The sequence below is a fragment of the Tachyglossus aculeatus genome, chromosome 1, assembly GCF_015852505.1.
Source record: "Tachyglossus aculeatus isolate mTacAcu1 chromosome 1, mTacAcu1.pri, whole genome shotgun sequence".
NCBI classification, from domain to species: Eukaryota; Metazoa; Chordata; class Mammalia; order Monotremata; family Tachyglossidae; genus Tachyglossus; species Tachyglossus aculeatus.
In genome coordinates, this window is record NC_052066.1 from 120634735 (window position 1) to 120659117 (window position 24383).

At 46.9% G+C, this 24383-nt stretch overlaps 1 protein-coding gene across 1 annotated transcript in view; it reads right to left on the reverse strand.

Annotated features, from left to right (window-relative positions):
• Nucleotides 1-16632, reverse strand: part of HPCAL1 (hippocalcin like 1) — a 160874-nt gene extending 144242 nt beyond the window's left edge. The window contains exon 1 of the mRNA XM_038750172.1: nucleotides 16327-16632. The gene's annotated coding sequence lies outside the window, so the exon portion shown is untranslated. The remainder of the gene's footprint in view (nucleotides 1-16326) is intronic.
• Nucleotides 16633-24383: the final 7751 nt, after the last annotated feature.

The window sequence follows — 24383 nt, forward strand, 5'->3', positions numbered from 1 at the left end:
TAAGCGCTTGGGAGAGGGTAATGCAACAGAATTAGCAGACACACTCCCTGCCCAGAAACAACTTACAGTCCAGAAGGGGAAACATATTAAATATGAATAAGTTTATAACATATAATTTAAAGATATGTACATAAGTGCTGTGGGGTTGAGGGAGGGGCAAATATCAAATATCCAAAGGTCACAGATGCAAGCGCATAAACACAGAAGGGAGAGTGATCCAGGCCCTTAATAATGCTTTCAAGGTAGAGAAGGAGTGGTCTGGTGGATATGGAGGGGGAGGGAGGTCCAGGCTAGGAGCAGGACATGGAAAGGGGTCAGCGGCGAGATAGATGAGATCGGGGGAACAGTGAGTAAGCTGGAACTAGAGGAGCCGAGTGTGTGGGTTGGCCTGCAGTAGGAGATCAGTGAGGGGTAAACTGAGTGCTTTAAAGCCGATGGTAGGAGTTTCTGTTTCAAGCCTATGGTACAGAGTTTCTGTTTGATATGGAAATGGATGGGCAACCACTGGAGGTTCTTGAGGAGTGGAGAGACCACGGACTGAACGTTTTTTGTTGGTAAATGATCTGTGCAGCAGAGTGAACTATGGATTGGAGTGGGGAGAGACAGGAGGCCGGGAGGTCAGCAAAGAGGCAAATGCAATAGTCAAGGTGGGATAGGGATAAGGGCTTGGATCAGCATGGTGGCAGTTTGGATGGAAAGGAAAAGGCAGATACTAGCAGAGGGAGAATTTTAGTAATGACCTAACAAGAACTTTGGGATTGATCGTGCTCCAGGACCTCATATGTATGATCCCATCTTGACATTCGATGTTCAGAATGGTTGAACAATGATCATCCATGATAAGTCCTGGTCTCACAACCATGAAGAAGACTGGACACGACACTTTCTCTATAAACTGCTTGGCTTGACCCTATACAGCTTGATGGTACCAGATAATGTCAGCCTCCTAAATCAATCAATCAATCGTATTTATTGAGCGCTTACTGTGTGCAGAGCACTGTACTAAGCGCTTGGGAAGTACAAGCTGGCAACATATAGAGACAGCCCCTACCCAACAGTGGGCTCACAGTCTAGAAGGGGGAGACAGAAGGACCTAAAGGACCTATGGTCTTCTGGATCTGGTATTCCACCTTGGTTTTGCCACACATCACTCAAAAATGGGCAGAATTCATGGTCTATCACCGATTAAGATCCTTGGATTTGTGAAGGCTTGCAAGGTCAGCCAATAATAATATTTATTGAGCGCTAATTGCATGAGGAGCTGTGAACTAAGCATTTGGAAGAATAAAATATGTATTGGGTGGCACAATTCCTTCCCACAAGGAGTTTCAATCTAGAGAGAAGCTTAGTCTAGATGATGATCTTGATCTTTTTCCAGGGTAATTGTCAGCCTACAGTGCTTTGTGATTCTGAAAACCAATTCATTAATATTTACCGGTCTTTGTATGTTATGCACCCAGCACACATTCCTCAACATATAGCAGCTTTTCTGGGATCCAATGATGTTCTTAGCCCCCTGACTTGGAAGTATCTTGGAAGGACAGGAGTCACATATAACACCACTTTCTACCACACTCATTGCATTCTCAAGCGTGGTGACTGTTAGACAATACACAAACCCACCTTTACCCAACTGGTGCTGGAAAAAGGATCAGACATGGCCACATCAGCTTGGACGTGGTGGGTTATAGAATCAAGGATTAATTTTATGGTTGTGATCAATTTCTTGGGGTGGCCAAAATGGTTTTAATAGATACCAGGCAGGCTGTTGGTACTGAATGCTTCTACAAGGTCTATGAGCACCATGAAGAAGTCTTGATGTTGTTTACTGCCCTTCTCATGAATCTGACATGTAGATAGAAAACAGAATTTTTGCTGCACCCCACGGGGGTCTGAAGCCACACTTGAAATTTTGGGAGCTCCTGATGAAAGATATTTTTCAGTAGCCGGTCCAGGAGAAGCTGGCTGGGATACCGCCAGCAATGGAGAGTAATTAAATTTCACAAAAGCTGATGTGCCTTTCTTATTACTGAACACAATGGCATTTGTTAATTACAGTGTGCCAAGCACTGAACTAAGCACTGGGAGAGATACACTATTATTATGGTATTTGTCAAGCACTGTTCTAAGCACTGGGGTAGGTACGAATTAATACAATTAAACATAGCCCCTGTCCCACATGGGGCTCACATTTTAAGAAAAGGGGAGAACAGATATTTAATCCCCATTTCACAGGAGAGAAAACTGAAACCCAGAGAAATCAAGTGACTTGCCCAAGATCACATGGCAGGTAGGTAACAGAGCTGGGATTCGAACCCAGGTCCCGTGACTTTCAGGCCCATGCTATTTCCACTAGGCAATACCGCTTCTTCTTGAAGGTAGTACTAATGGTGGCATCTCTGAAATCTTCTAATATTTCATAGAGCCTGTTGTTCGGGAAGATCTTGTGGCAATACATCTGGAAAGAATCCCCCTTTCTGCTTGCAGTTCTCAGCAGGTGTGCCAATGAGGAAAACTACTACTAATAATAATTTTTATTAGTCAGTTTTTTTTTAATAGTACTTGTTAAGCACTTACTACCTGCCAGGCACTGTACTGAGTGCTGGGGTAGATGCAAGATCATCAGGTTGGACACAATCCATTTCCCACATGGGGCTCACAGCTTTAATCTCCATTTTACAGATGAGGTGGGTAACTGAAGCATAGAGAAATTAAGCGATTTGCCCAAGATCATACAGCAGACATACGGCAGAGCCGGGATTAGAGCCCAGGTCCTCTGACATCCTTGCCCGTGCTCTTTCCACGAGGCCACGCTGCTTAGTGAGATCTCTGGGATCACCGAGCCTTAGAATAGTATTAGATGACTCAGCCAAACGCACTCACAATTCAGCAACTCCCTGTATTTTGCAATTCCCCTTTTTAAAGAAAGCTTTAAAAAAGAGGAGGGAGTCCTTCAACATGTTTTTGTTGTTTATTTTTAAAAAGCAACTCCCTGCTGGCAGTCCAACCTGCAGTGGGATTCTTGTGAATAGTGAAATCTGAGAAATGAAGCCACACAATCGATCTAAATGAAACCTGACAGATGAAGATCTATGTACACTGCTGAGTCAATGAAAGTAGGCTTTATTTTATTTGAATTTTCCAATCACTTGCTAATTGTCTCCTTCCAACTTCTACTGCACCTCAGCAGTCTGGCATCCAATTTGGCAACCTCTGCCTTAATGCATCATAGTATAGTAAGCTAATAAGACAGCAGTGCTTTATATTATCCTTGAGGGAGAGAATAGCCTCTGGCTTGCTTTATTATACAACATTCTCCAGAAAAGAAGTACTTCTAAAAGGTTTGACATGACTCTAATGAGATCCTTAAGTATGATAATGGAAAAATGGCTGGGGGGGGCGGGGGGGGAGAAAGAGAAAGAGAGAGAGATAGCAGAGGAGAGCAACACTGTTTAGTCTTTTGTTTGCACTATCTTTAAAAGCTGGTGGTTGAAATATTGATAGTACTTCCAGAAGCTTTGTTAATGTATTTTAGTGTTGAAGCAACAATTAAGGTATTTTCAATATTTAGTCCTCTTCACTGCTACTTCGATGGTTTGCTTGCAACCATCGAGGATCCAACCACCTAATAAATAGATCTTTTCTACCTCCAATATCTAGAATTCAGACAAGACTTGAAAATGCCAGTAGAAAAATCTTATTGAGTAACTCTCCCCCTTTCTAGGTGCCTTACTTGAGTAATAAACATTAAATATAGCATAGAAGTGTACTGATAGAAATAATAGAAAGAATAAAATATAACCTAAAGAAGTGAACTTTCCATTAAGTTGGTGTCTTCCTCTAGAATTGGATCATAAGCCAAAAAACTAAAAATGGTCCCCAAACTGAAACTGGGGTTCAAGAAAAGCACCACTGCACTCTAAACACAGAAGAAAATTTCATGAAGCAGGAAGCTGATACCCAACTATTTACTGGTGGAAAAAAGGCACATTAATGCACAAACTGGTTTAAAATAATCTTGTGCGGACTCCAAGAGCCAACAAGCATACACAAGCTGTGAACATGCTTACATCACACCCAAAGAGGCCACATGCAAGCCTTCTCTAAGCACTTAAACTTTAATAAGTCGCTCTACACCCTCCACTGCTGCAGAATCAACTTGGACATGAAACTGCTCTAAAACACCATTGTAGATGCTGCAGAGACCATGCCAAGGTCTGTTTATATTTTGTATTTGTGTCCTAAAATGCCCATTTTCCAAAATCTGCAAAAATAAAGCCCTCCCTGGAATATTTTGCTCATTTCACTATTTTTCAGAGAGTTACATTTTGAAAGGTAAGAGCTTGGCACCAAACGCGCAAACCCTTCTCTGCAGTCTCACATCAATCAATCGATCGTATTTATTGAGCGCTTACTGTGTGCAGAGCACTGTACTAAGCGCTCGGGAAGTACAAGTTGGCAACATATAGAGACAGTCCCTACCCAACAGTGGGCTCACAGTCTAGAAGGGGGAGACAGAGAACAAAACAAAGCATATTAACAAAATAAAATAAATAGAATAGATATGTACAAGTAAAATAAATAAATGAATAAATAGAATAATAAATATGTACAAACATATATACATATATACACCAGATCATCTCTACTTGGGTGTCCCACTGGCACCTCTAGCTCAACATATCCAAAACAACTCCTCATCTTCCCTCCCAAATCTTCTCCTCCCCCTTATCTTCCCATCCCAGACGACAATACCACTCTCCTCCCTATCTCTCAAGCCCATCTTTCTTTCAACCCTACGCTATTTCTGTCACCAAAGCATGTTGGTTCTTCTTCCACATTTTCAGGACCCACCCCTTTCTTTCCTCCCAATGTCCAGCACAAGGTCCAGGCAACTGCTGTACCATAAACTGGACCACGGGAAGCAACCTCCTCGCTGATCTCCCGGCCTCAAGTCCATCCCCTCCCTAGTCCTTACCTCACTTTGCTGCCCAGATCATTTTCCTTAAATTCATTCTTTCATTCAATCGTATTTATGTTCCGCACACATCTTCCCACTCCTCATAAACTTCCAATGGCACCCAGTGGTTCCTGCATCAAGTGGAAGCCCTCTATCACTGGCTTTATGGTTCTCAAATCAATTCTCTCTCCTTTTCATTCACTCTGTTTTTCCATTATACCCCAGCTCACACCCTTCATTCCCCTTAATGTACTCTCTCAGTGGTATTTGAGCACTACCTGGGTGCAGAACACTGTACTAAGCACTTGGGAAAGTAGAATACAGAGTTGTTGGACGCATTCCCTGACAACAACCCTTACAGTCCAGACCTACAGTGTCTCTTCCTTCCGCTGCTAGCCTCTTTCTCACATCCCCCTTCCTGCCTGTATCTTCATCCTACAACTGCTCTTCTCGACATCTAAGCTTCTCTGAAATCATAGCTCCTCCAGAAGGCCTTCCCCAAATGATCTAATCTTCCCACTTTAAATCCCCAACTGCCATTTCAGCACTTAAGTACTTAGAATCTCCTACACACACCAAAGCACATACGTACTTACTTTATATGCTATTATTTCTTCCTGATTAATTTATTTATCTTTTTCACTTACAGATTGTAATATTCTTGAGAGTAGGAATCACTGTTTACTAATTCTACTGTTCTCTCCCAAATGCTTAGTGTAGTGCCCTGCAGGGAAGAAGGGCTCAAAAAATGTGACTGATTGAGACCACCTCAAATTCTCCGTGCTGATTGAGGAGCAGCTCTCTCTTACTAGCATTTAAAGAATATTAACCAAAGAGATTCCCCAGAGGAATATAAGTATTCATCCAAGGAGAAAAAGTCAGTACTCTCTGCAAAGCAACATTAAAAAGATTTAAAAAAGATTTAATGGGCACCAGAGAGTGAAAGTGCTTCTGCTTTTTACATATAAAGAGAGTGATTCATAGTCAAAGTATTCACTTCACAAGGAACTTTAGAGAGAATTGAAACAAATGTATGTGACCTAATGGAAGGATCACATGACTGGGAATCAGGAATCCTGAGTTCTAGTTCCAGCTCTGCCACTTGTATGCTCTGTGATCTTGGGCAACTCACTTATCTTCTCCATGCCTCAGTTTTCTCATCTGTAAAAAGGGAGATAAAATACCTGTTCTTACTTCCTCTAAGACTGAGCCCCATATGGGACAGGTGATTATTCTGCGTCTCCTGCAGTGCTTAGCACACAGTATGCACTAAATACCATCATTATTATTACCAATATAAATCAAGGTTAGCCCAAACCTAGAATGACAAAAGCATTCATTTAATAGAAAACATGCCTTTCCACCCTAGAAAGTGAATTAGGCTAAATCAATCAGTCATATTTATTGAGTGCTTACTGTGTGCAGAGCACTGTACTAAGCACTTGGGAAGTACAAGTTGGCAACATATAGAGATGGTCCCTACCCAACAGTGGGCTCACAGTCTAGAAAGGGGAGACAGAGAACAAAACAAAACATATTAACAAAATAAAATAAATAGAATAGATATGTACAAGTAAAATAAATAGAGTAATAAATACGTACAAACATATATGCATATATACAGGTGCTGTGGGGAAGGGAAGGAGGTAAGGCAGGGGGGGATGGAGAGGGGGAGGAGGGGCAGAGGAAGGAGGGGGCTCAGTCTGGGAAGGCCTCCTGGAGGAGGTGAGCTCTCAGTAGGGCCTTGAAGGGAGGAAGAGAGCTAACTTGGTGGATGCGCGGAGGGAGGGCATTCCAGGCCAGGGGGAGGATGTGGGCCGGGGGTCGACGGCGGGACAGGCGAGAACGAGGCACGGGGAGGAGATTAGCGGCAGAGGAGCGGAGGGTGCGGGCTGAGCTGGAGAAGGAGAGAAGGAGGTGAGGTAGGAGGGGGCGCGGTGATGGAGAGCCTTGAAGCCCAGGGTGAGGAGTTTCTGCATGATGCGTAGGTTGATTGGTAGCCACTGGAGATTTTTGAGGAGGGGAGTAACATGCCCGAGCGTTTCTGGACAAAGACAATCCAGGCAGTGGCGTGAAGTATGGATTGAAGTGGGGAGAGACAAGAGGATGGGAGATCGGAGAGGAGGCTGATACAGTAGTCCAGACGGGATAGGATGAGAAATCACACCAGGAGCACACCACCAGTTTCAAGCCTAATCACTTGGAATGCAGGAGAGGGTGGGGAGAGGAGGCAAAGGGAAAGGGCAAGGTGGAGGAAGGAAGGAAGAAGGAAAGGGGCAGCATTCATACTTTGTCAAGCAAACGCAGTCTAAGAGCACGCAAAAGAACACGTGAAACAACTACAGCTGTCAAGAACTAAAAAATGTATTTGGCTCATGTGCAGCAATAAAAATAGGTTTAAAGTATATATCCTTGTCCTTTATTTCTGGAGGAGCAGTCAGCAGAAAATTGTTAGATATTCCTTAGAGATGTCTTTTGGAATTATGTGGCTGTCTCAAAAATGCTCAGATTTAAAATCTTTCGAGAAATCCAATTTCTTAGTTGTAACTACATAAGCTAGGCAGGAAGCTCTATCCTTTCAAGATGATAAAAAGTTCTCCAGAGGTGTGCCTTATTCATCTGTCATTCATATTCTTAGAGAAGCAGCTTGGCCTACTGGATAGAGCACAGGCCTGGGAGTCAAAGGACCTGGGTTCTAATCTCACCTCCGCCACATGTCTGCTGTATGATCTCAGGCAAGTCACTACTTCTCTGTGCCCACAGTTACCTCTTCTGAAAATGGGGATTAAAAAAACTGTGAGCCCCAGGTGGGACATGGAATGTGTCCAACATGACTGGCTTATATCTATCCCAGCGCTCAGCACAGTATCTGGCATAGATAGTAAGCACTTAAATACCATTAAAAAAATGTCTCAGAAATGCTTTTCTGTCAATCTATATTGTTTGGGGCAAGCTACCCTGAACTCTGGCACTGCAAGAAATACTAATTTCTGCTTATGTTTTATAAAGAAAAATATACGCCTTCCACTGACTTGGGGGACAGGGTGAAGGGAAAATATTTAACTATTATAAAGACTCTTAACCATTCAACATATTCCATAGTAGAAACAGAACAAGCCAGGAGCCATGTGTGATTCAAGAATATCCCAAAATAAGCACATTCCTTTTAACAGAACAAATCTAATGCCAACTTGGTATGGCCTTTAAAGCCACAATAAGCAAAGTGATCATACACATGTGCCCAACTGAAATTGTACCCTGGAAGAAATGTATGTTCTTAATAACACCAAGGGCTAACGACAAACTTAAAAAGAAATTTAATTTTCTTCAAGTCTTGACTCACAGCATGTATAACTGAAGAAGTTTTCCTAGATCCAGTAGGCCCTACAGAGGTACCTGCTATATTAAAAAGTCAACCTAAAATCAATTGCTTTTGAGCGCTTACTGTGTGTGTGCAGAGCACTGGGAGATGACACTGCACAGACCTGACATATTCCCTTCCCACAATGAGCTCACGGTAAAATAAATCTGTGTAAGGTAGTTTACAATACCTATACTACCAAGGAAACTTAGGATCTTCCTTATTCAGAACTCCGCTAAAGTACTTCTCAATTCATAATTATGGAACTCAATTCTTCATCAAGCACAGACCAGCAGCAGGGCCGGGCTGCTATTCAGGCATAAATACACACTTAAGGACTACATCCCTTGTTCTGGGTACACTTATGTGTATATATATTCTACTTATTTATGCCCGTTGTTTGGTAGGGACCGCCTCTATGTTGCCGATTTGTACTTCAAGCGCTTAGTACAGTGCTCTCCACACAGTAAGCGCTCAATAAATATGATTGAATGAATGAATTTATATTGACGCCTTTTTACTTGTATTGATGTCTGTCTCTCCCGCCCACCCCCACCCCCCGCCAGACTATGAGCCCATTGTGGGCAGAGATTTTCTCTCTTCACTGCTGTATTGTGCTTTCCAAGCGCTTAGTACAGTGCTCTGCACACAGTAATTGTTCAATAAATACGATTGAATGAATAATTGAACAGGAGAATTCTCAAGAGCAGAGCACCACATTCAGCTACATTCTCTTGTGCACCTTGGCAAGAGGGGACATTAGGGAGGGAGGAGAAAAATGAGGCCCAGAAATAACTCCACCTACACTTGAAGGAGAGAATCTGACTCAATAAATGCCCACCACCTGCTAATCGCTGTACTGGGAACAATCAACAGGCCAAAGCCATAGTTCTTGCCCTACCTCGGGGCAGTAAATCTGAATGACAATGAAACCAATTTCTATGAGTTTCAGAGCCAGAATGTTTAATGGCCATGTTTTTAAAATTTTACATAAAGAGAGGCATATGGGTAAGGATGAAAAACAGGCATCCAAGTACTCACAAATCAGTGGCAGAGCCAGAAGAGAACACAGACCTTTTGATTTACAAGCTGGGGCATTAATCACTAACCAAGGAGCAACACTGTAAATATGTATTCTAATCCTACAGCCCTATAGAAAGAAAGGGATGTGGAATAAAAAGCATTTTCTTGAAACAAAAGGCCAAGTTTTAAAATAAATAGCTCTTGCTCTTTTGCCTTCAAAGTGAAAGCCAGACAAGGCTTTTTTTTTTTTTTTTTTAATAGAACATGACCTATAGCCATAACTCGGGAGGGGAAAAAAAAACCCTATAAATTCACAAAGACTCAAAACCCTGTGCTCCCGGATTGCAGAAAATCATTTATGAAACCGAAATAAAGTGGATTCCCTGTTGTCTCTGCCACCAAGTTGAGAAGAAAGATTGGCATTCACTTTCACATAATGCCATTAGCATTGCTATATTCTAACCTTTTTCAGTCCACCCTAAAGTCAAACAAAATGAATATTTGTTTTTGTTTGTTTGGCTTAAAAGGCACAAACTATTCCATCTGCCTTGAAAACACTAACACTATCCTAACACAATCAAATTGTTTATAACTTGCTCAGAATCATACTATGTAGTAGTACCATGAGCTGAATGGATGTTTTGTTATAATCTCAACAAATGAGGGATGGGACTGTCATTCATTTGGTCAAAGGCTGCTTGTTAGAGCATTTTTTAGTTTTCATTTTAATTGGGTAAGGAGAAGGTAAGAGGAACAAAACAAAACAATATATGAACAAAATAAAGCTTACAGAACCTAGCACTGAGCATTTGAAGCAGTTCTCGAGGGACAGGTTACCTCAAAGTCAAAGCAAATGTACTGCTCTCTCATAGTTTTGCTTCCCAGTGACAGTAGGAAAAAACAAAAAAGCAGAGCTGGCAAGAGCCTATGTAAGCTATAGCTCCGCACAAGTCCAGACCAGATATCTTCAAGCTGGGGAGAACCCACAGTTCCCAGCTAGCTTGGAGCCAGTGATGTTCCCATTCTTATTATTAATAATAATGATAATAATAATAATAAAATAATGTTGGTATTTGTTAAGCACTATGTGCCAAGCACCGTTCTAAGCACTGGGGAGGATACAAGGTGATCAGGTTGTCCCACGTGGGGCTCACAATCTTAATCCCCATTTTCCTGAGGCACAGGGAAGTTAAGTGACATGCCCAAAATCACACAGCTGACAAGCAGTGGAGCAGGGATTTGAACCCATGACCTCTGACTCCCAACCCCAGTCTCTTTCCACTGAGCAACACTGCTTACACATCGGCTCTTGTACAGTGACCAAGACTTACATGGAAACAACTGTGAGAGCGCATCCCTGTCCCCTAAAAATCAGGTCTCAGGTGAGGGCCCCAGACTTCTAAGTTCAGGCTGAACCAGGTCCCAGACTTTTAGCAGGCTTCTCAGAGGGACTGTTCAACAGACCGACCCTTCTTCCAGAAGCACAAATGTGTGAGTGAAAATCAAAGATGGAAAAAAGCATACAAAATCGGCATTGGGTGAGCGGGTGGTGCAGTGTTGAGCGGGCTGCAAGCACGCTGCGTGCATACTGCTTCTGCATTCAAGGGAGAGCAACACAGGGCTGGAGGAATGGGTTAGAGAAGCAGCATGCCCTAGTGGAAAGAGCCCGCGCTTGGGAGTCAGAGGTTATGGGTTCAAATCCCTGCTCCACCGCTTGTCAGCTGTGTGACTTTGGGCACGTCACTTCACTTCTCTGTGCCTCAGTCACATCATCTGTAAAATGGGGATTAAGACTCACCTGGGACAACCTGATTACCCTGGATCTCCCCCAGTGCTTGGCACAAAGTAAGCACTTAAATACCATCATTAACTGGGGAGGACAGGTTGGAGAAATCAAAAGCTCTACACAGTTAATGGGGTGCCGCCGATGACAGATTTTTCCACAGGAACAAATGCTATGCCAAGCCTAATCTTGCCATGGGGAAATCGGGTAGGGAGTTAAGGGGGCCGTCATCTGGGAATATTGAGGGCTTGGGCCTAAACCGTCGAAAGGGCTGCGGGCAAGGAACTATTGCCTAATCCCCACTCTGCCCCTAGGCCAACGGCTACTTGTTGACATGAGACGTTTCGGCACGAACAACGCACATGTTCCATTCCTACCATTTACGGGAAGCTCAGAAATTTCACAAGTCACCTCTGGTGAGAAGTCAGGCTCAGTGGATCAACGTTTTTCCCAACCAACCGACCAACCAAGCTGCCACCGTGGGCAGAGCAGCTGGCCGGAGACCGACCGTGAGCCCGCTGCGGGCAGGTACTTTCCAGGCGCTTAGTACAGTGCTCTGCACACAGTAAAAGCGCTCAGTAAATACGACTGCATGAATGACTCTCGCCGGTTGGGGTGATGGGAGGGGACTGTGTATGTGTTGGGGGGACTTATATCCGGAGGTTCTCAGCACAGAAGCCACCCCACCCCGTGGGGTGCGACCCCTCCCTCACACGCCCCAGGCCCAGGGGTGGGGGTCCCGGGGTGGGGGGAGAAGAGGTCAGCAGCCCGGGGAGGGGGTCCCGGGGAGGAGAGGTCCGCAGTCCGGGAGGGAGTCAATCAATCAATCGTATTTATTGAGCGCTTACAGTGTGCAGAGCACTGTACTAAGCGCTTGGGAAGTCCAAGTTGGCAACCTATAGAGACAGTCCCTACCCAACTCACAGTCTAAAAGGGGGAGACAGGGAACAAAACCAAACATACTAGCAAAATAAAATAGAATAGATATGTACAAGTAAAATAGAGTAATAAATATGTACAAACATATATACATATATACAGGTGCTGTGGGGAAGGGAAGGAGGTAAGATGGGGAGATGGAGAGGGGGACAAGGGGGAGAGGAAGGAAGGGGCTCAGTCTGGGAAGGCCTCGGGGTGGGGGGGGGGGGAGAGATCCGCTGCCCGGGGCGGGGGTCCCGGGGTGGGGGGAATCAATCAATCGTATTTATTGAGCGCTTACTGTGTGCAGAGCACTGTACTAAGCGCTTGGGAAGTACAAGTTGGCAACATATAGAGACAGTCCCTACCCAACAGTGGGCTCACAGTCTAAAAGGGGGAGACAGAACAAAACCAAACATACTAACAAAATAAATAGAATTGATAGATTCTAGAAGAGGATTCTAGATAGATAGAAGAGGTCAGCGGCCCGGGGCGGGGGCTCAGGGCAGAGAAGCAGCGTGGCTCAGTGGAAAGAGCCTGGGCTTTGGAGTCAGAGGTCATGGGTTCAAATCCCGGCTCTGCCAATTGTCAGCTGTGTGACCTTGGGCAAGTCACTTCACTTCTCTGTGCCTCAGTTACCTCATCAGTAAAATGGGGATGAAGACTGTGAGCCCCACGTGGGCCAACCTGATCACCTCGTAACCTCCCCAGCGTTTAGAACAGGGCTCGACACATAGTAAACGCTTAACAAATGCCATCATCAAAGCTGCGCGTTGCGAGGGAGGTCACCCGGGGTGAGCGGGGAGGAGGCGGTCCACGAGAGGAAGGGATGCGGGCCAAGGGGGAGGCGGCTCGAACTTGTCCCCCGCGGCCGGGCGGCGGGGTCCCCGTCCATCACACCCCCGTCCATCACACCCCCGTCCCCCTGGGCCCTGCGGCGCTCAGCCGAGGACACACCCGCGGCTGCCCCGCGCTCTCTTCTCCCCGAGGTCCCCCGCAAACGCCGGTGCGGGATTACCCCGGGGTGAACCCTGAGACCCTTCTGCTTCCCCCGAAAAACTGGTTTGTGGGGAAAAGTGGCCAGGCCCGGCCGCGCGCGCAACCCCTACTACTAATAATGATGGCAGAGAGTAAGCGCTTAACAAATACCCAAGCACTGTTCCAAACGCCGGGGGAGATACAATAATAATAATAATCAATCAAATCAATCGTATTTATTGAGCGCTTACTATGTGCTCACAGTCCCTACCCAACAGTGGTTTCACAGTCTAAAAGGGGGAGACAGAGAACAAAACCAAACATACTAACAAAATAAAATAAATAGAATAGATAGATTTTAGAAGAGGATTCTAGATAGACAGAAGAGGTCAGCGGCGTGACCTTTTAGACTGTGAGCCCACTGTTGGGTAGGGACTGTCTCTATGTGTTGCCAATTTGTACTTCCCAAGCGCTTAGTACAGTGCTCTGCACATAGTAAGCGCTCAATAAATACGATTGATTGATTGATTGATTGCAGAGCACTGTACTAAGCGCTCGGGAAGTACAAATTGGCAACATATAGAGACAGTCCCTACCCAACAGTGGGATCACAGTCTAAAAGGGGGAGACAGAGAACAAAACCAAACATACTAACAAAATAAGATAAATAGAATAGATATGTACAAGTAAAATAAATAGAGTAATAAATATGTATAAAACATATATACAATAATGGCATGTTAAACTCTTACTCTGTGCCAAGCACTGTTCTAAAGCTCCGGGGTAGATCCAAGGCCCACGTGGGGCTCACAGGCTTCACCCCCATTTTACAGATGAGGGAACTGAAGCACAGGGAAGTCAGGTGGCTTGCCCAAAGTCACAGAGCTGGTCAGACGCGGAGCTGGGATTAATAATAATAATAATAACGTTGGCATTTGTTAAGCGCTTACTATGTGCAAAGCACTGTTCTAGGCGCTGGGGGGGATACAAAGTGATCGTCCCATGTGGGGTTCACAGTCTTAATCCCCATTTTACAGATGAGGTAACTGAGGCTCAGAGAAGTTAAGTGACTTGCCCAAGGTCACACGGCAGACATGTGGTGGAGCCGGGATTAGAACCCACGACCTCTGACTCCCAAGCCCGGGCTCCTCATTCATTCCATCATATTTATTGAGCGTTTACTGTGTGCAGGGCACTGTACTAAGCGCTTGGGAGAGTACAAATCGGCAACATAGAGAGACGGTCCCTACCCAACAACGGGCTCACGGCCTAAATGGGGGAGGAAGCCAAAAATCAAAACAAAACATGTAGACAGGTGGTCTTTACACTATGCCACGCTGCTAATCCCCATTTGACGGATGAGAGAACTGAGGTCCAGAGAAATGAAGTGACTCGCCCAAGGCCCCAAAACAGACAAGAGGCGGAGGCGGCATTAGAACCCACGACCTCTGGCTCCCAAACCCGGGCTCTTGCCACTAGTCCACGGTGCTGCGCCCATGGGGGCTCCCGGGGGTCCCGGCCCCGAACCCGGGCAGCGGGTAAAGGGAAGGAGGGGGCGCGGCACGGAGAGGCGTCCTTGGCTCAGGAGGAAAGGCAGCCCTTTCCTGCTGGCCTCGGGGCCGGTCCCGGGCCCTCGGACAGCACCAGGTGAACCCAAGAGGGTAAGGGCAGCGCCGGGCACTGGGCACCCCGCCGGACCAGGCGAGGGCTGCGGGGCGCTCGGGGACAAACCCCAAAAGCACACCTGCCCGTGCAAACACACTGCTTGCGCGCTCTCTCTGTCTCTTTTGCCCCCTCTGTCTCTCTTTTACTCTCTGTCTCCCTTGCTCTCTTTTGCCCCCTCTGCCTCTCTTTTACTCTGTCTCTTGTTCTCTCTCTCTTGCCCCCTCTGTCTCTTTTGCCCCCTCCGCCTCTCTTCTGCCCCCTCTGTCTCTCTTTTGCTCCCTGTCTCTCTTTTGCTCCCTCTGCTTATCTTTTGCCCCCTCTGTCTCTCCTTTACTCTTTCTTGTTCTCTTTTGCCCCCCTGCCTCTTTTACTCTCTCTTGTTCTCTGTCTCTCCTGCTCTCTCTGTCTCTTTTGCCCCCTCTGCCTCTCTTTTACTCTCTCTTGTTCTCTGTCTCTCTTGCTCTCTCTGTCTCTTTTGCCCCCTCTGCCTCTCTTTTACTCTCTTGTTCTCTGTCTCTCTTGCTCTCTGTCTCTTTTGCCCCCTCTGCCTCTCTTTTGCTGTCTTCTCCCCCTCTGCCTCTTTTGCCCCATCTCTCTTTTGCTGTCTTTTGCCCCCTCTGCTTCTCTTTTGTCCCTCTGTCTCTCTTTTGCCCCCGTCTCTTGTTCTCTGTCTCTTTTGCCCCCTCTGCCTCTCTTTTGCTATCTTTTTCCCCCTTTGCCTCTTTTGCCCCCTCTCTTTTGTCCCTCTGTCTCTTTTTTGCCCCCGCTGTCTCTTTTACTCTGTCTCTTGTTCTCTGTCTCTTTTATCCCCTCTGCCTCTCTTTTGCTGTCTTTTGCCCCCTGTCTCTCTTTTGCCCCCTCTGTCTCTCTTTTGCTGTCTTTTGCCCCCTCTGCCTCTCTTTTGTCCCTCTGTCTCTTGCTCTCTCTGTCTCTTTTGCCCCCTCTACCTCTTTTACTATCTTTTGCCCCCTCTGCCTCTCTTTTGTCCCTCTGTCTCTCTTTTGCTCCCTCTGTCCCTTGCTCTCTCTCTTTTGCCCCCTCTCTTTTGCTGTCTTTTGCCCCCTCTGCCTCTCTTTTGTCCCTCTGTCTCTTTTACTCTGTCTCTTTTGCTCCCTCTGGTCCCTCTGTCTCTTCTTCTTCTCTCTGTCTCTTTTACCCCCTCTGCCTCTCTTTTGCTGTCTTTTGCCCCCTCTCCCTCTTTTACTCTGTCTCCTGGTCTCTCTGTCTCTTTTACCCCCTCTGCCTCTTTTACTCTGTCTCCTGTTCTCTCTGTCTCTCTTTTGCCCCCTCTGCCTCTTTTACTCGGTCTCTTGTTCTCTCTGTCTCTCTTTTGCCCCCTCTGCCTCTTATACTCTGTCTCTTGTTCTCTCTGTCTCTCTTTTACCCCCTCTGCCTCTTTTACTCTGTCTCTCGTTCTCTCTGTCTCTGTTTTGCCCCCTCTGCCTCTTTTACTCGGTCTCTTGTTCTCTCTGTCTCTCTTTTGCCCCCTCTGCCTCTTTTACTCCGTCTCTTGTTCTCTCTGCCCCTCTTTTGCCCCCTCTGCCTCTTTCACTCTGTCTCGTGTTCTCTCTGCCCCTCTTTTGCTCTCTCTCTCTCCCTGTCCCTTCTCTTCTGCTGCCTGCCCTCGCAGCTCCTTACCGGATTCCGGAGGAGCGGGCGCCGGTCCCCGGTACCCAAGTAAACGGCGGTGTCTGGCGGCGGCGGCGGCCGGCCGTGGCGGCGGGGCTGACCCCTCCGGGGCTGGGGGAGGAGCGGGGCGGAGGCGGGGGCGTCTCCCCCGCTCCCCCGCTCCACCAGCCGCCGCTCCAAACAAAAGGAAGAGGGGGGGGGAGAGGAAAGAGGAAACGGGGTGGAGGCGCGTGGGGAAAGGGAGGAGGAGGAGGAAGAAGAAGAGAGGGAACCGGCTCCCAAGTTTGGCAGGGAGAGCCCCCGCGGGCAGCCCGGCCAAACGGACGCTGCAGCCCTGCCCCGCTCGGCCCACGCATATTTTATTTGGGGCGGGCACAGGGAGGGACCGAGGGAGGGGCAACCCCCCCCCGCACCCCCCCAGCTCCACCCCCTCCCCCTTCGGCTTAACCCTTTACCTCCAACGCCCCCGCACCCCGGCTCGGCGACAGGAGGAAGAGAAAGCGGGCGGAGGGCGGTGGAGGGGGGGCCGCCCCGCCCCGCCCCGCCCCCGGACCCGCCCCCCGGCCCAACCTGCCTCCCCGGGCCTGCGGCAACCAGGAACTGCTCTCCGCTCCCGCCGACTGACCGCGGGAGGGCAACGGGGAAGAAAACACGCACAAACACACGTTCATTCAATCCTGTTTATCCATTCGGTCAGTCCTATTTACCGAGCGCTTACTGGGTGCAGAGCGCTCGACTAAGCGCTTGGAAAGTACGGTTGGGCAACAGAAAGAGACGGTTCCTACCCAACAACGGGATTGAGCGCTCACAGTGTGCAGAGCGCTCGACTAAACGCTTGGAAAGTACAGTAGGGCCACAGAAACTACCCAACAACGGGATTGAGCGCTTACTATGTGCAGAGCGCTCTACTAAGTGCTTGGAAAGTACAGTTGGGCAACAGAAAGAGACAATTCCTACCCAACAACGGGATTGAGCGTTTACTATGTGCAGAGCGCTCTACTAAGTGCTTGGAAAGTACAGTTGGGCAACAGAAAGAGACAATTCCTACCCAACAACGGGATTGAGTGTTTACTATGTGCAGAGCGCTCTACTAAGTGCTTGGAAAGTACAATTGGGCAACAGAAATCGACAATCCCTACCCAACAACGGGATTGAGCGTTTACTAAGTGCAGATCGCTCTACTAAGTGCTTGGAAAGTACAGTTGGGCAACAGAAAGAGACAATTCCTACCCAACAACAGGATTGAGCGTTTACTAAGTGCAGAGCGCTCTACTAAGTGCTTGGAAAGTACGGTTGGGCAACAGAAAGAGACGATCCCTACCCAACAACGGGATTGAGTGTTTACTAAGTGCAGAGCGCTCTACTAAGTGCTTGGAAAGTACAGTTGGGCAACAGAAAGAGACAATTCCTACCCAACAACGGGATTGAGCGTTTACTAAGTGCAGAGCGCTCTACTAAGTGCTTGGAAAGTACAATTGGGCAACAGAAATCGACAATCCCTACCCAACAACGGGATTGAGAGTTTACTAAGTGCAGAGCACTCTACTAAGTGCTTGGAAAGTACGGTTGGGCAACAGAAAGAGACGGTTCCTACCCAACAACGGGATTGAGCGCTCACAGTGTGCAGAGCGCTCGACTAAACGCTTGGAAAGTACAGTAGGGCCACAGAAACTACCCAACAACGGGATTGAGCGCTTACTATGTGCAGAGCGCTCTACTAAGTGCTTGGAAAGTACAGTTGGGCAACAGAAAGAGACAATTCCTACCCAACAACGGGATTGAGCGTTTACTATGTGCAGAGCGCTCTACTAAGTGCTTGGAAAGTACAGTTGGGCAACAGAAAGAGACAATTCCTACCCAACAATGGGATTGAGTGTTTACTATGTGCAGAGCGCTCTACTAAGTGCTTGGAAAGTACAGTTGGGCAACAGAAAGAGACAATTCCTACCCAACAACGGGACTGAGAGTTTACTAAGTGCAGAGCGTTCTACTAAGTGCTTGGAAAGTACGGTTGGGCAACAGAAAGAGACGATCCCTACCCAACAACGGGATTGAGCGCTCACAGTGTGCAGAGCGCTCGACTAAACGCTTGGAAAGTACAATTGGGCCACAGAAACTACCCAACAACGGGATTGAGCGCTTACTATGTGCAGAGCGCTCTACTAAGCGCTTGGAAAGTACAGTTGGGCAACAGAAATCGACAATCCCTACCCAACAACGGGATTGAGCGTTTACTAAGTGCAGAGCGCTCTACTAAGTGCTTGGAAAGTACAGTTGGGCAACAGAAAGAGACAATTCCTACCCAACAACGGGATTGAGCGCTTACTATGTGCAGAGCGCTCTACTAAGTACTTGGAAATTACAATTGGGCAACAGATACAGTCCCTACCCAACAACGGGATTGAGCGCTCACAGTTTGCAGAGCGCTTGACTAAACGCTTGGAAAGTATAATTGGGCAACAGAAATCGACAATCCCTACCCAACAACGGGATTGAGCGCTCACTTGTGCAGAGCGCTCTACTAAGTACTTGGAAAGTACAATTGGGCAACAGATAAAGACAGTCCCTACCCAACAACGGGATTGAGCGCTCACAGTTTGCAGAGCGCTCGACTAAACGCTTGGAAAGTATAATTGGGCAACAGATAGAGACAGTCCCTACCCAACAACGGGATTGATCACTCACGGTGTGCAGAGCGCTCTACTAAGCGCTTGGAAAGTACAACTGGGCAACAGATAGAGACAATCCCTACCCAACAACGGGATTGAGCACTCACAGTTTGCAGAGCGCTCGACTAAACGCTTGGAAAGTATAATTGGGCAACAAATAGAGACAGTCCCTACCCAACAACGGGATTGATCGCTCATGGTGTGCAGAGCGCTCTACTAAGCTCTTGGAAAGTACAACTGGGCAACAGATAGAGACAATCCCTACCCAACAATGGGATTGAGCGCTTACTATGTGCAGAGCGCTCGACTAAACGCTTGGAAAGTACAATTGGGCCACAGAAACTACCCAACAACGGGATTGAGCGCTCACAGTGTGCAAAGCGCTCTACTAAGCGCTTGGAAAGTACAACTGGGTAACAGATAGAGACAATCCCTACCCAACAATGGGATTGAGCGCTTACTATGTGCAGAGCGCTCGACTAAACGCTTGGAAAGTACAATTGGGCCACAGAAACTACCCAACAACGGGATTGAGCGTTTACTATGTGCAGAGCGCTCTACTAAGCGCTTGGAAAGTACAACTGGGCAACAGATAGAGACAATCCCTACCCAACAACGGGATTGAGTGCTCACAGTGTGCAGAGCGCTCGACAACGCTTGGAAAGTACAATTGGGCAACAGATAGAGACAGTCCCTACCCAACAACGGGATTGAGCGTTTACTATGTGCAGAGCGCTCGACTAAACGCTTGGAAAGTACAATTGGGCAACAGAAATCGACAGTCCCTACCCAACAACGGGATTGAGCTTTCACAGTGTGCAGAGCGCTCGACTAAACGCTTGGAAAGTACAATTGGGCCACAGAAACTACCCAACAACAGGATTGAGCGCTCACGGTGTGCAGAGCACTCGACTAAATGCTTGGAAAGTACAATTGGGCAACAGATAGAGACAGTCCCTACCCAACAACAGGATTGAGCGCTCACAGTGTGCAGAGCGCTCAACTAAACACTTGGAAAGTACAACTGGGCAACAGATAGAGACAATCCCTACCCAACAATGGTATTGAGCGCTTACTATGTGCAGAGTGCCCTACTAAGCACTTGGAAAGTACAATTAGGCAACAGATAGAGACAGTCCCTACCCAACAACGGGATTGAGCGCTCACAGTGTGCAGAGCGCTCTACTAAGCGCTTGGAAAGTACAACTGGGCAACAGATAGAGACAATCCCTACCCAACAACAGGATTGAGTCCTATGTGCAAAACACTCTATTAAGCTCTTGGAAAGTACAATTGGTCAACAGATAGAGACAAGCCCTACCCAACAATGGGATTGAGCACTCACGGTGTGCAGAGCACTCTACTAAGCGCTTGGAAAGTACAGTTGGGCAACAGATAGAGACAATTCCTACCCAACAACAGGATTGAATGCTCACGGTGTGCAGAGCGTTTGGAAAGTACAACTGGGCAACAGAGACAATCCCTACCCAACAATGGGATTGAGCGCTAATGGTGTGCAGAGCGCTCGACTAAGCGCTTGGAAAGTACAGAGAAGCAGCGTGACTCAGTGGAAAGATCACGGGTTTTGGAGTCAGAAGTTATGGGTTCGAATCCTGGCTCCGCCACTTGTCAGCTGTGTGACTTTGAGCAAGTCACTTCACTTCTCTGGGCCTCAGTTACCTCATCTGTAAAATGGGGATTAAGACTGTCAACCCCACCTGGGACAACCTGATCACCTTGTAACCTCCCCAGCACTTAGAACAGTGCTTTGCACATAGTAAGTGCTTAATAAATTCCATTATTATTATTATTATTATTATTATTATTATTATTATTATTATTATTACAATTAGGCAACAGATAGAGACAATCCTTACTCAACAATGGGACTGAGCATTTACGGTGTGCAGAGCACTGTACTAAATGCTTGGAAAGTACAATTTAGCAACAAAGAGAGACGATCCCTGCCCACAAAGGGCTCACGGTCCAGAAGAGGGGAGACAGACATCAAAACAAGTAAACAGGCATCAATAGTGTCAGTTCATTCATTCATTCAGTCAGTCATATTTATTGAGCACTTACTATGTGCAGAGCACTGTACTAAGCGCTTGGGAAGTATAAATCGGCAACAGATAGAGACGGTCCCTACCCAACAACGGGTTCACAGTCTAGAAGGGGGAGACAGACAACAAAACAAAACATGGAGACAGGTGTCAATACCATCAGAATAAATAAAATTATAGCTGTATAATTTATAAAATAATTGATATTTATAAAATATCAATATTAAAATATTAAAATATTGATATTTATAAAATATCAATTATAGCTGTATAATTGATAAAATAAATAAAGTGGTATGCCCAGAGCATTTCTGTACAAAGATAATCCGGGAGAAGAGTGAAGTATAGACTGAAGCGGGGAGATATGCATATCATTAATAAACTAGATAGAGTAATAAATATGTACAAGTATACACAAGTGCTGTGGTGAGGGGGAGGGTAAAGGAAGGGAGGGGGTGATGAGGGGAGGAGGTGGAGAGGAAAAAAGAGGGGGCTCAGTCTGGGAAGGCCTCCTGGAGGAGGTGAGCTTTCAGTGGGGCTTTGAAAGGAGGAAGAGAGCTAGCCTGGCGGATGTGCAGAGGGAGGACATTCCAGGCCGGGTTGGGGGGGATTTAGGCCGGGGGTCGACAGGACAGGTGAGAACGAGGCACAGTGAGGAGGCCAGCAGCAGAGGAGCAGAGGGTACGGGCTGGGCTGTAGAAGGAGAGAAGGGAGGTGAGGTAGGAGGGGACAAGGTGTTGGAGAGCCTTGAAGCCAAAAGTGAGGAGTTTTTGCTTGATTCAAAGGTTGACAGGAAACCACGGGAGATTTTTGAGGAGGGAAGTGACATGCCCAGAGTGTTTCTGTACAAAGATAATCCAGGCAGCAGAGTGAAGTAAAGACTGAAGCGGGGACAGACAGGAGAGTGGGAGATCAGAGAGGAGGCTGATGGAGTAATCCAGTCGGGGTAAGATGAGAGATTGAACCAGCAAGGTAGAGGTTTGGATGGAGAGGAATGGGCGGATCTTGGCGATGTTGTGGAGGTGAGACCGGCAGGTTTTGGTGACGGATCGGATGTGTGGGGTGAATGAGAAAGCAGAGTCGAGGATGACACCAAGGTTGCGGGCTTGTGAGTTAGGAAGGATGGTAGTACTATCTACAGTGATGGGAAAGTGAGGGAGAGAACAGGGTTTGGGAGGGAAGATAAGGAGCTCAGTCTTGGACATGTTGAGTTTTAGATGGCGGACAGACATCCAGGTGGAGATGTTCTGAAGGCAGGAGGAGATATTAGCCTGGAGGGAGAGAGAACAGGGGTGGAGATGTAGATTTGGGTGTCATCAGTGTAGAGATGATAGTTGAAGCCATGGAAGCGAATGAGTTCACCAAGGGAGTGAGTATAGATGGAGAACAGAAGGGGACCAAGAACTGACCCTTGAAGAACCCCTACAGTTAGGGGATGGGAGGGGGAGAAGGAGCCCACGAAGGAGAGTGAGAATGAATGGCCAGAGAGATAAGAGGAGAACCAGGAGAGGACAGAGTCTGTGAAGCCAAAGTTGGATAGAGTGTTGAGGAGAAGGAGATGGTCCACAGTGTCGATATAAATAAATAGAATTATAGATATATATACATCTTCAATTTCAAACAATGTACATATATACCCAGGTGCTGTGGGGTGGTGAGGGGGGGTAGAGCAAAGGGAGGGAGTGGGGGCGATGGGGAGGGGAGGGGGAGCAGAGGAAATGGGGGGCTTAGTCTGGGACTAAATCTGGGAGTTAGTCCAGTCTTAGTCTGGGGCTGGGACACGGACACACACACACACACATAAACACACACACACACACAAACGTGCACCGATCAGATGTCCATTCACCGTTTCCACCCGAAGCAGGAGTTGGAAGTAGCAGCGCCACCCCCACTCCGAACTCCCTCGCCCCCGCCCCTTTATGCTCCATGGACACAAACACTTGCCTCTGGGGCTTCGGGAAATAATAATAGTAATTACAGTATTTGTTAAGGGCTTACTATGTGCCAAGTGCTGCTCTAAGGGCTGGGGTAGAGACAAGGTCATCAGGTTGTCATTCATTCATTCATTCAGTCAGTCGTACTTATTGAGCGCTTACTGTGTGCAGAGCACTGTCCTGAGTGCTTGGGAGAGTAAAATTTTGCAACAAACAGAAACGATCCCTGCCCACAACGGCCTCACAGTCTAGAAGTGGGGAGACAGACATCAAAACAAGTAAACAGGCATCAATAGCAACAATATAAATAAGTAGAATTATCATTCCCAAGCGCTTAGTGCAGTGCTCTGCACACAGTAAGCGCTCAATAATTGCGATTGAATGAATGAATGAATGAATTCTATTCTATTCCAATTTACTATTCTATTTATTTTATTTTGTTAATATGTTTTGTTTTGTTGTCTGTCTCCCCCTTCTAGACTGTGAGCCTGCTGTTGGGTAGGGACCGTCTCTATATGTTGCCAACTTGTACTTCCCAAGCGCTTAGTACAGTGCTCTGCACACAGTAAGTGCTCAATAAATATGATTGAATGAATGAATGAGTGAATTCTATTCTATTCCAATTTACTATTCTATTTATTTTATTAATATGTTTTGTTTTGTTGTCTGTCTCCCCCTTCTAGACTGTGAGCCCACTGTTGGGTAGGGACCGTCTCTATATGTTGCCGACTTGTACTTCCCAAGCGCGTAGTACAGTGCTCTGCACACAGTAAGCGCTCAATAAATACGATTGAATGAATGAATGAATTCTATTCTATTTCAATTTACTATTCTATTTATTTTATTTTGTTAATATGTTTTGTTTTGTTGTCTGTCTCCCCCTTCTAGACTGTGAGCCCGCTGTTGAGTAGGGACCGTCTCTATATGTTGCCGACTTGTACTTCCCAAGCGCTTAGTACAGTGCTCTGCACACAGTAAGCGCTCAATAAATATGATTGAATGAATGAATTAATGAAATAAATAGAATAATAAATATGTACAAATATACACAAGTGCTGTGGGGAGGGGAAGGGGTAGGGCAGAGGGCGATGGGGAGGGGAGGAGGAGCAGAGGAAAAGGGAGGCTCAGTCTGGGAAGGCCTCCTGGAGGAGGTGAGCTCTCAGTAGGGCTTTGAAGGGAGGAAGAGAGCTAGCTTGGCGGATGGGCAGAGGGAGGACATTCCAGGCCAGGGGGATGACGTGGGCCGGGGGTCGACGGTGGGACAGGTGAGAACAAGGCCTGGTGAGGAGATTATTGGCAGAGGAACGGAGGGTGCGGGCTGGGCTATAGAAGGAGAGAAGGGAGGTGAGGTAGGAGTGGCCGAGGGGATGGAGATAGGGAACTAGGGCATAGAGAAG